The 8,457-nt window shown below is 36.5% G+C and overlaps 1 protein-coding gene across 1 annotated transcript in view; it reads left to right on the forward strand.

Annotated features, from left to right (window-relative positions):
• The window catches only part of LOC107713890 (pro-neuregulin-3, membrane-bound isoform-like), a 255,973-nt gene that overhangs the window by 35,993 nt on the left and 211,523 nt on the right, over window positions 1-8,457 (forward strand). The window lies entirely within an intron of this gene.

An 8,457-nucleotide genomic window follows, 5' to 3' on the forward strand; every position in this document is an offset into this window, starting at 1 on the left:
TCCCCTCCCCAAGACCAGTTCAAAGTGTATTAATCACTCTCAAACTGTGAATTTATAAATTTTAGCAAAGAGTGATAAACTTTTTCACAGCTTAAAAACATATATGAAAGAAAACTGAAATGTGTCTCCTCCTTGGGGAGAATAATAACTCATCTGAGAGGACACTCACTAGGAGCTGCCCGATGCTGTTAGAGCTCAGTGTCAGGATCTGTCTGCAGGCTGTGGTGCTGAAACAGCAGGAGGCCTGGAGCTGCCACAGTCCTCCAGTGCTGAAAACAGCGCTGCAATAGGGAACTGTCGTCTTCTGTGGTGCTGAAAGAATGCTGTGGAGCTGTCCACACCCTGGGGTGCTGACCCATTGTGACTTGCCAATTTCTGGGCCACAAAAGAAATGTTTATTATTATTGCTATTATTACTACTACTACTGCTAACAAGAACAACAATAAAACATCTCTTAACTATAAAAAAAACAAATTTCTTTGTTGCCAGTGCAAGTCACAATAATAATAATAATAATAATAATAATAATAATTATTATTATTATTATTATTATCATCATCCTCATCCTCATCATCATCACAATTGTTTTCCAAGTCTATAATATATGGTTTTGCATATATGCATTTAATATATGCATGTACATTAGTTTTTAGTTTCTTTTAATTTAATCTAATCACTAGATTAGTTGTCAGATAACATTATAATGATAGTGCTGTTGTCTATCAGCTAGGGCTTGGAACATTAATGTGATCACTATAATGTGATAACAACGTATAGTGTGCTTGGTAAGTATGCATGGAAGTGTTGTGCAAACGTATTACTGCGAGTACAGGTGCAGCTATGTGCACGTTTATGTGTTTGTATACCCATGGTGGACTGAGCTGAGCTCTAAAAGCCAATTACTGTTTAATTTACCCACTGTCACATGTAGTTTTTTTCTCTTTTCTCTGGGCAGCACTATTTGGAAAATGGCTGCAGGCATATTGATTGAGAATAAGAATAAAATAAGACCCAGAATATTTCAGTTGTGGCCCAGCAGGGAGTGTGGAGAAGGACAGGATGTGATTCAGACTAAAATGAATCCACACGTTGTATATTTATGGCTATAACTTAAAATTTCTCAAGATCATTATAACTTCTCTTTCCTTCCTGTTTTTTTTTCTAGTTCTGACAGTAACTAGATATGGTTTAATTGCCCCAGGTGACATCCCAAGTCAAACATAGCGTCATGCAGTCAGCTCCCAATTGCCCATCCGTCGGTCCCTATAGAATTGTAATAATGCACTCCTTGTACCATACTTCCTTCCATTTCTTCCTCATCAATGACTTTAGTCCCTGTTGTATCTAGAGCTTTAAAAAGGTCGTGCCATGCATTTGTCATTAATGTTCCCCCCAGTGGTCCACTTGTGTCAGAAAAGTGTCAGAAAAAAAAAATCAGAAAGTTGTGAAATGAGACATTTCTGCAGCATAGTTTCAATAAGTCTTTTTCACAGGTTTTAAGTTGTGAAAGTTATGCAATACTGTTCAAAAGTTTGGGGTCATGATTTTTATTTTATATATATGTATAACTTTTTTTTTAAGGAAGTTAATACATTTATTCAGCAAGGATGCATTAAATTACTGTCGAAAAGTGCAGTAAATACATTTGTAATTTAACCAAAAATTGTAATTCAAGTTAATGCCATTCTTTTTAACATCAGTGATAACAAGAAATGTTTCTTGAGCACCAAAGCAGCATATTAGAATGATGTCTGAAGGATCATGTGACACCGAAGACTGGAGTAATGATGCTGAAAATTCAGCTGCCATCACAGAAATAAATTAAAAATTTTAATATATTAAAATGGAAAACAGTTTTAAATTGTGAACTATACTTAAATATTTCAATTGCAAAGCGGTTGTCAAATTGTAATAATATTTGACAGTATTACTGTTTTTGCTGTATTTTTCATTTATACAGTAATAAATACAACCTTGGTTAGTATAAGAGACTTTCAAAAACATCTTACCAACCCCAAACTTATGAACTTTAGTGTATGTTTTTTGATCTCTCAAAATATATGCATATGAAATATCAAAGAAATGTAATTCTATAAGATGACCCTTTTAAATTAAAAATGGTTTTGGCTTATACTTCATATTGCACTTCTTTAAAGGAAAGGTTTATGAAAATCTGTGTAAATCTGATTTTCTCATTCCAAATCCGCTTTGTGCAAACCCTGAATAAGAGATTTAAGTGCAGGAGTTGTAAGTTTCATCTCAAGCCTGAGTCTCACACTGTGGTGTGTCTGTCGCTGATGCTCATGTGCAACTGGATGAGATAGGCACTCTCCACAGTTCATCCAGGAAACAGATATGACGTGAGACTCAGCAGGGCATTTGGAGCAGTGGTTAAAAGGAGAAGGGCATCTCCCATGCCCCACAGAGGCCTGGCGTAATGGCCCATAACTCAGAGTTCTGAGAAGTTTCTCTTCTACTATGAAAAAAAAAACCATGTTGGGCAGAGAAATTCTCTTTAATACAGCCCATTAGTTAGAGCTGGAGGGAGGAGAGAGGAAGGGGGAAAAAACAGAAACCGAGAGCGATTGAAAGAGGCTGAAACACAGCACAGCCCTCTGAGGGGAAACCGTATGGTCTGAAAGTGAACAGTGAGAGCTTCTCAACTCGTGTAGAGAATAGATACTTTTCTAGGATGTGGTCTGAACAGGTTTCTGTTGTGTACTCTGACATGATATCCCACTGTTGTCGCTGCCAGTCATGTCTCCACATTAATTATCCCATCATACTTCAGTAGGGGCCCTGGAGTCCTCAGTCCATGTTCATTTAACATGTCTGTGAAAATAAATATAACTAATTTGGAGTATTTCTGTTGCTGCCTTTCGCTTATGGGTTAATGATGTGATTTTTTTGATGATGATATAATTAACATTTTTGATTTTGAATTTAAATGTATTTTGATATTTATTTAGATGAATTTTTTTATACGTTTATATACATTTTATACATTTATTTTTTAAGAATATACACTACTGTTCAAAAGTCTGTTATGTTCACCAAGGCTGAATTTATATGATCAAAATACAATAAAAACGAATTATTACCATTTAAAATAACTGTTTCTGATTTCAGTATACTGAAAAATATAATTTATTAGGGATGCACCGAATGTTCGGCAACTGAAATTAGCAAAAAAAGCTCTTTCTGTGTTTGGCCGAATAAGCGAAAAGACTGAATAAATTGTACCGAACAATGACGTGACGCAATCAAATAGAGGCGTGCACTAATGCAGCAAACATGTCGGCAGTGTGGAAGCATTCAAAACTGTTTGAGAAAGACAAAAAATCATTACAAGCACCCACAGCGAGAGACTGCTTAGTGTTTCATCGCAAGTCTTCAATGAGAAGAGGTGGTTGATGCTGGTTACTGTGATGATTGAAATTGCAAAAGGGCTTTAAACAATTAGTAAATAAACTGCAGAATATTATGTTTTCTAATACACGCACGAATTGCATGATGTATTCAAACAGCACTGAACGAGCTTGTGGCGCTATCTGCTTGTTAGCCAGGGTTCAAAGTCCAAAGCACGAGGAAAATCTGCGCCGAAACACTGTTACTCGTCAGCTAACATTTTTATGTTCAGTGTAAATATTAAGTAAATATTTTTAAATTGTTTTGTAATTTATTTTTTTCTTTGAAAAGCAAGACAAAACAGTCAAAAGCACATTTTGGCTATTTATATAATTTATGCAGTGGTGAAAAAAATGGCAAAATGGGGGGAAAAAAACGTGAAAAACCGTGTTAGGTATTTGTGTTTCAGTGTTTCATCCAGTGTTTCATTTTGTTCGGCTTCGGCCAATAGTTTTCATTTAGGTGCATCCCTATAATTTATTCTTGTGATGTTACAACTGAAGTTTCAGCAACCATTGCTTCAGACTTTAGTGTCTCATGATTTTTTTGATGTAAGAAAAAAAAACATTTAATTTTTCCCCCAATTGTTTCCTTACTTTATCCAGGACACTCTTTATTTGTCGTTTACCCTTATCATTTTGTCTGCTCTTCGAGTGCAGCCCATTCTCCTTTGTCGACCCAAATCTCTTGTGTGCTGTGTGAGGCACCCTGCATCTCCGTTCAATTTAGAACGCAGTGGTTGACGCGGAGTTGGTTATATGATGTGTGTGTTGCGCCATTGTACATTGTCTGTCTTTATCCCCATGGGATCCTGAGTCGGCCCATGTGGTTCCTCACAGGGGGCTGTGCTTCGAATGTAGCGGGCTGGTGTTGCTATGTAGGTCAGGCAAAGTGTTGTCAACGTGTGCTGTAATCTTTGCGCTACCCTGTTCAATCTAACGCGTGTTTGTGTGAGTCTGATGGTATGCTTTGTCTGCTTCTCTCGAAGATGCTAATGGGTGGCCATGAAACTTCAAATACCCTTGACTGATTCAATAATTTAATAATGATCCCTCGGAAGATTCCTCCTACGCACGGCCCATTTGTTTTCTCATTCCAGAGGTGGAGAGAAAAAATGGCCATTTGGAGAGGCACTGGTCTCAGCCGGCACAGCGCTTAAGCAGTTAGTGCTGATGTAGTAAAGTGAACGTATTAAAGAGAGTAAAAGTTGTTTTAAACACGCTGTGACTGGGTTTTATACAGCACTTCAGAGCTGCTGAGAACACTTTCCATGGTTAATGTCTTACTGGTGCATGAAGAAATGATTGAATGAAGCGAAAAGTTGAAGGAATAGCTTTTGGTTCACATTCTCCTTGCTTATAGGCAGCAGCTGTCAGCCTCACCATTAATAACTGTCTGTTTCACTTTACTCGTTTCAACTTGCATAAGGTTCACAGCAGTTCCTATTAGATTCAAGGATGTTTTGCATAATACAAATACATTCTTTCCTCTTTTTCTTTAGTTAATTCATTCATTGCACGCATACACTATGTATGCATAACAGTGGGATAGTAATCCAGATTCATGATAGCAAATTATTGCTTTTTCATTTTCTTATGCATGCTGACATTTGATCTTATTTCACACGTCCAATTGTGCTTAACGTCCTTTGAGTTACAGTGTTGCTCTGTGAATGCATGTGTGGATCGCTCTCTCAATTGTCGGTACATTCTCATTCTGCAGATGGCAGTGGTCCAGTCCCTCCTCTTTTTCCACTGGGATGAATGGCCTGCAGCTACCGCTCTTAATTAATGATGTGTGAGCCTGAACTACCTGTTCTTGTCTCTCCTGCAGGATCCTAGATAAAAGTATTCAACTTCTAAACAGAAGTAGACACAAATGGAAATGCTGTAAAACATGCAAGATTCTTGACTCTATGCTGAAAACAACTGAATCCTAAACTAAAACCCCGTTTTTTCGGTCATGTTTCCTTGTAGCAATATCAGATTTGATAAATGTTTTAGAATGGTTGCATTAAACATACTGTATTTAATATGTTGAGCTGTGAACTTTGACAGCCCTAAAACATATTGAAAATATTTATTTATTTATTGCCATTCTAAAGTTTGGAAATAATAAGACCAACCCCCCCCCAAAAAAATTACATGTTTTCTATTACTATGTAATTTATTCCTGTGATGGCAACGCTGAATTTACAGCAGCCATTACTCCTGTCTTCAGTGTCACATGATTCTTCAGAAATCATTCTAATATCCAAAATACTCAAGAAACATTTATTGTTATTATCATGGTTGAAAATAGGTGTGCTGCTTAAACGGATACATTTTTCAAGACTATTTGATGAATACAAAAATCAAAAGAACAACATTTATTTGAAATGAAACTCTTTTGAAACATTATAAATGTATTGATAAAAAAAAAAAAAAAAAAAATCTTTCTGACCCCAAATATTTGAATGGTAATGTATTATAAAAAAATGTAAATTGTGTTTTTCGGACTGTTAAGTTCTCAACAAATTAGCTGAATACTCCGTTTATTGCAACATTTTTGAAACACAATTACTAAATTACTAAAATATATTGTTTCAACGAAATATCACTGGAGGTAAATACTTTTTTCTGTAGATTTTTATTCTGTGCAAAAAAAAAAAAAGTATTTTGACCATTGTATTTAAACCTATAATATTAGAGGTTGAACATCTATCACAGCACATCACATCTGAGAGTCTATTTATTTCTCTGCTTGAAATACTCAATGACGTTGTTTCACACAAATGCACTCGCACAAACCTAATCATAGCACAAGGCATCTTTCCCTGATTGTTTTAGTTAAATAGCATAAGTCTATTTTAAATCATGAAAAACCTCCAGGTGTTCTTCGAGCTGATTTCTCTTTGACGGACAGCGAAGGAATCAAACGTTGCGTCCTGTCTGACCCGTATGAGAAAAAAACTGTCTTTTCTGAGGTGTGCTACTTCAGCAAGCATCAGTATTGATGGAATCAGGCTGGAAGGAGACTCGGGTTGTGTGGCATTGATTTTGTCTGGTAGCATTCACGCCCGGAGCTCTGCCATACTTTTCTACCCTGCATGAGCTTGTGTAGACAAATGGCCTGTTTTTTTTTTTTCTCTGACGCTTTTGAAAGGAGTACTTTCATCTTTCTTTTTTGCATATCAAAACTTTTTGATTTTAACCGTTTTCTTGACCCGTTTATATCTGTGCATCTTGCTGTCTTTGTCTTGTCTTTTTCTCACTTTTTACCTTCATTCATTCCTGCTCTCTCTGTGTCTCATCTATGGTTTCCTTGAAAATCCCTTCTTCCGTTCCTCCCTTTATCTGTATCTTGCTTTCTTGTGTTGAGTAGAGCTGCTGATTGGTATGCTAAACATTCAGCACTGCAGACTTTGAGAGTCTGTCGCTGGCTGAGGCAATGAAGGCCTGCAATTTGATTGACAGGGTGAGCGGTAATAAATGATGCCAGTACTGCTTGGTGAATAAAGCGCTGTAAATAAAGAGTGCAACACACGCACAGGATCATGGAGGAAGGCAGGTTTGAGAGCTGGGAGATGAGTGTGTGCATTAATGCAAGTTTACAGGCTTTAGTGCAGAAAAGGTTAATAGTATAGAGACTTGAGACTCACATAGTCATGCAAGGTCAGATCCTCAGGAACCAGGTATGGAAATACAACTGCATTAATTCAAGTATTCAGTATTAGGCTGTTTTACACTGCACAGATGGCAGCGCATAAGCAATGCAGAAGTGTGAATGATTTTACACTAACAGTTCTGGCTTTATGCAGAAAATAAAATTTGTAACAAGGTGAGAAAAAAATGCCCCAAAATCCCCAAAAATTACCAAAAAAAAGGAAAAAATACCAAGTTGTTAATGTCACAAATAGTGGACAAATATTCAATGTATTGTTTCATTTAATATAAGGTCATAAACTGCATGTATAATCAGTATTAAATAATCAAAATGGTGTTTAAAATAATTCAAATAAAATGTAGCATTTTGATCAGAAAGTGGGCAGAACGTGAGTGCACTTTGTCGATTGATGTCCTGGCCATAGCTGAACTTTGAGAATGGAGCACACCTCACATTGATCTAATTGGACAGTGGATGTTAAACATCATTTGAAGGGTTTTGAGTACCTTACAAATAGCATAAGTGTGTTCATTTGCCTGGGGAGCATGTTCACTTCTCTTTTGTATGACAGCCCTCCAAATTGCCACTCTGCAGTTAACCATAATGAGCTCTAAAATCCTGTGGCACCTCCTCAGGCCTGTGTCTGTTTGCATGCGCAGTCGATGTATAGAATTTCCTGCTGTTCTTTATACTTATGTCTACTTCCATTCGGCATGAGTATAAATGCTTTGCACTTTCATATATCAAATTACTGATTGTCAGACCTTTTATAAAGACAAAACATACTGCTAATTAGCAATCAGCTGAATGTAATTCATCTTTGCAGCTGCGTGTTTAATTGTGACTTAGTCTTCAGTCCTTAATATAGACTTCAAATTTAAAGATTAATTATTTGTCCACCCTCATTTTTTTTCTTTAGTTTTATTTGTAGGGTATGCTCATGCAAGTGAGATTCATTTTTTATTCTACAAACTTTTATTCTACAAACTCTTACTCAAATGGTTTGCAAGCAAGTATGTGAATGTATGTACAATACTTTTGGGTGTGTGTGTTTGTGTGCATGTTTGATAAATGCTCTCTGCTCCTGAGGATATTATTCACATCTGGAATACTGCCAGGCCAGCCAGGGCTAGGAAATGTATGCCAAGGTGTGTCTATGTAAATACGCATGCCCCTCCTCAATTTTTTTTTCCAAGTACTTACTGTACTAGGAAGCTGTTTATTATGGAAGCCCGTTTCTACCACTGAATAGAAAATGTAAAAAAATAAAAAAGGTAATTGCGACTTTTTATCTCGCAATTCTGACTTTTTTTCTCAGAATTGCAAGTTATAAATCAGAATTACAAAATATAAAGTCAGAATTGCGTGACATAAACATGCAATTGCGAGATATAATTCTTTCT

This window comes from Sinocyclocheilus rhinocerous, unplaced genomic scaffold (genome assembly GCF_001515625.1).
Source record: "Sinocyclocheilus rhinocerous isolate Xijiao unplaced genomic scaffold, SAMN03320098_v1.1 scaffold1170, whole genome shotgun sequence".
NCBI classification, from domain to species: domain Eukaryota; kingdom Metazoa; phylum Chordata; class Actinopteri; order Cypriniformes; family Cyprinidae; genus Sinocyclocheilus; species Sinocyclocheilus rhinocerous.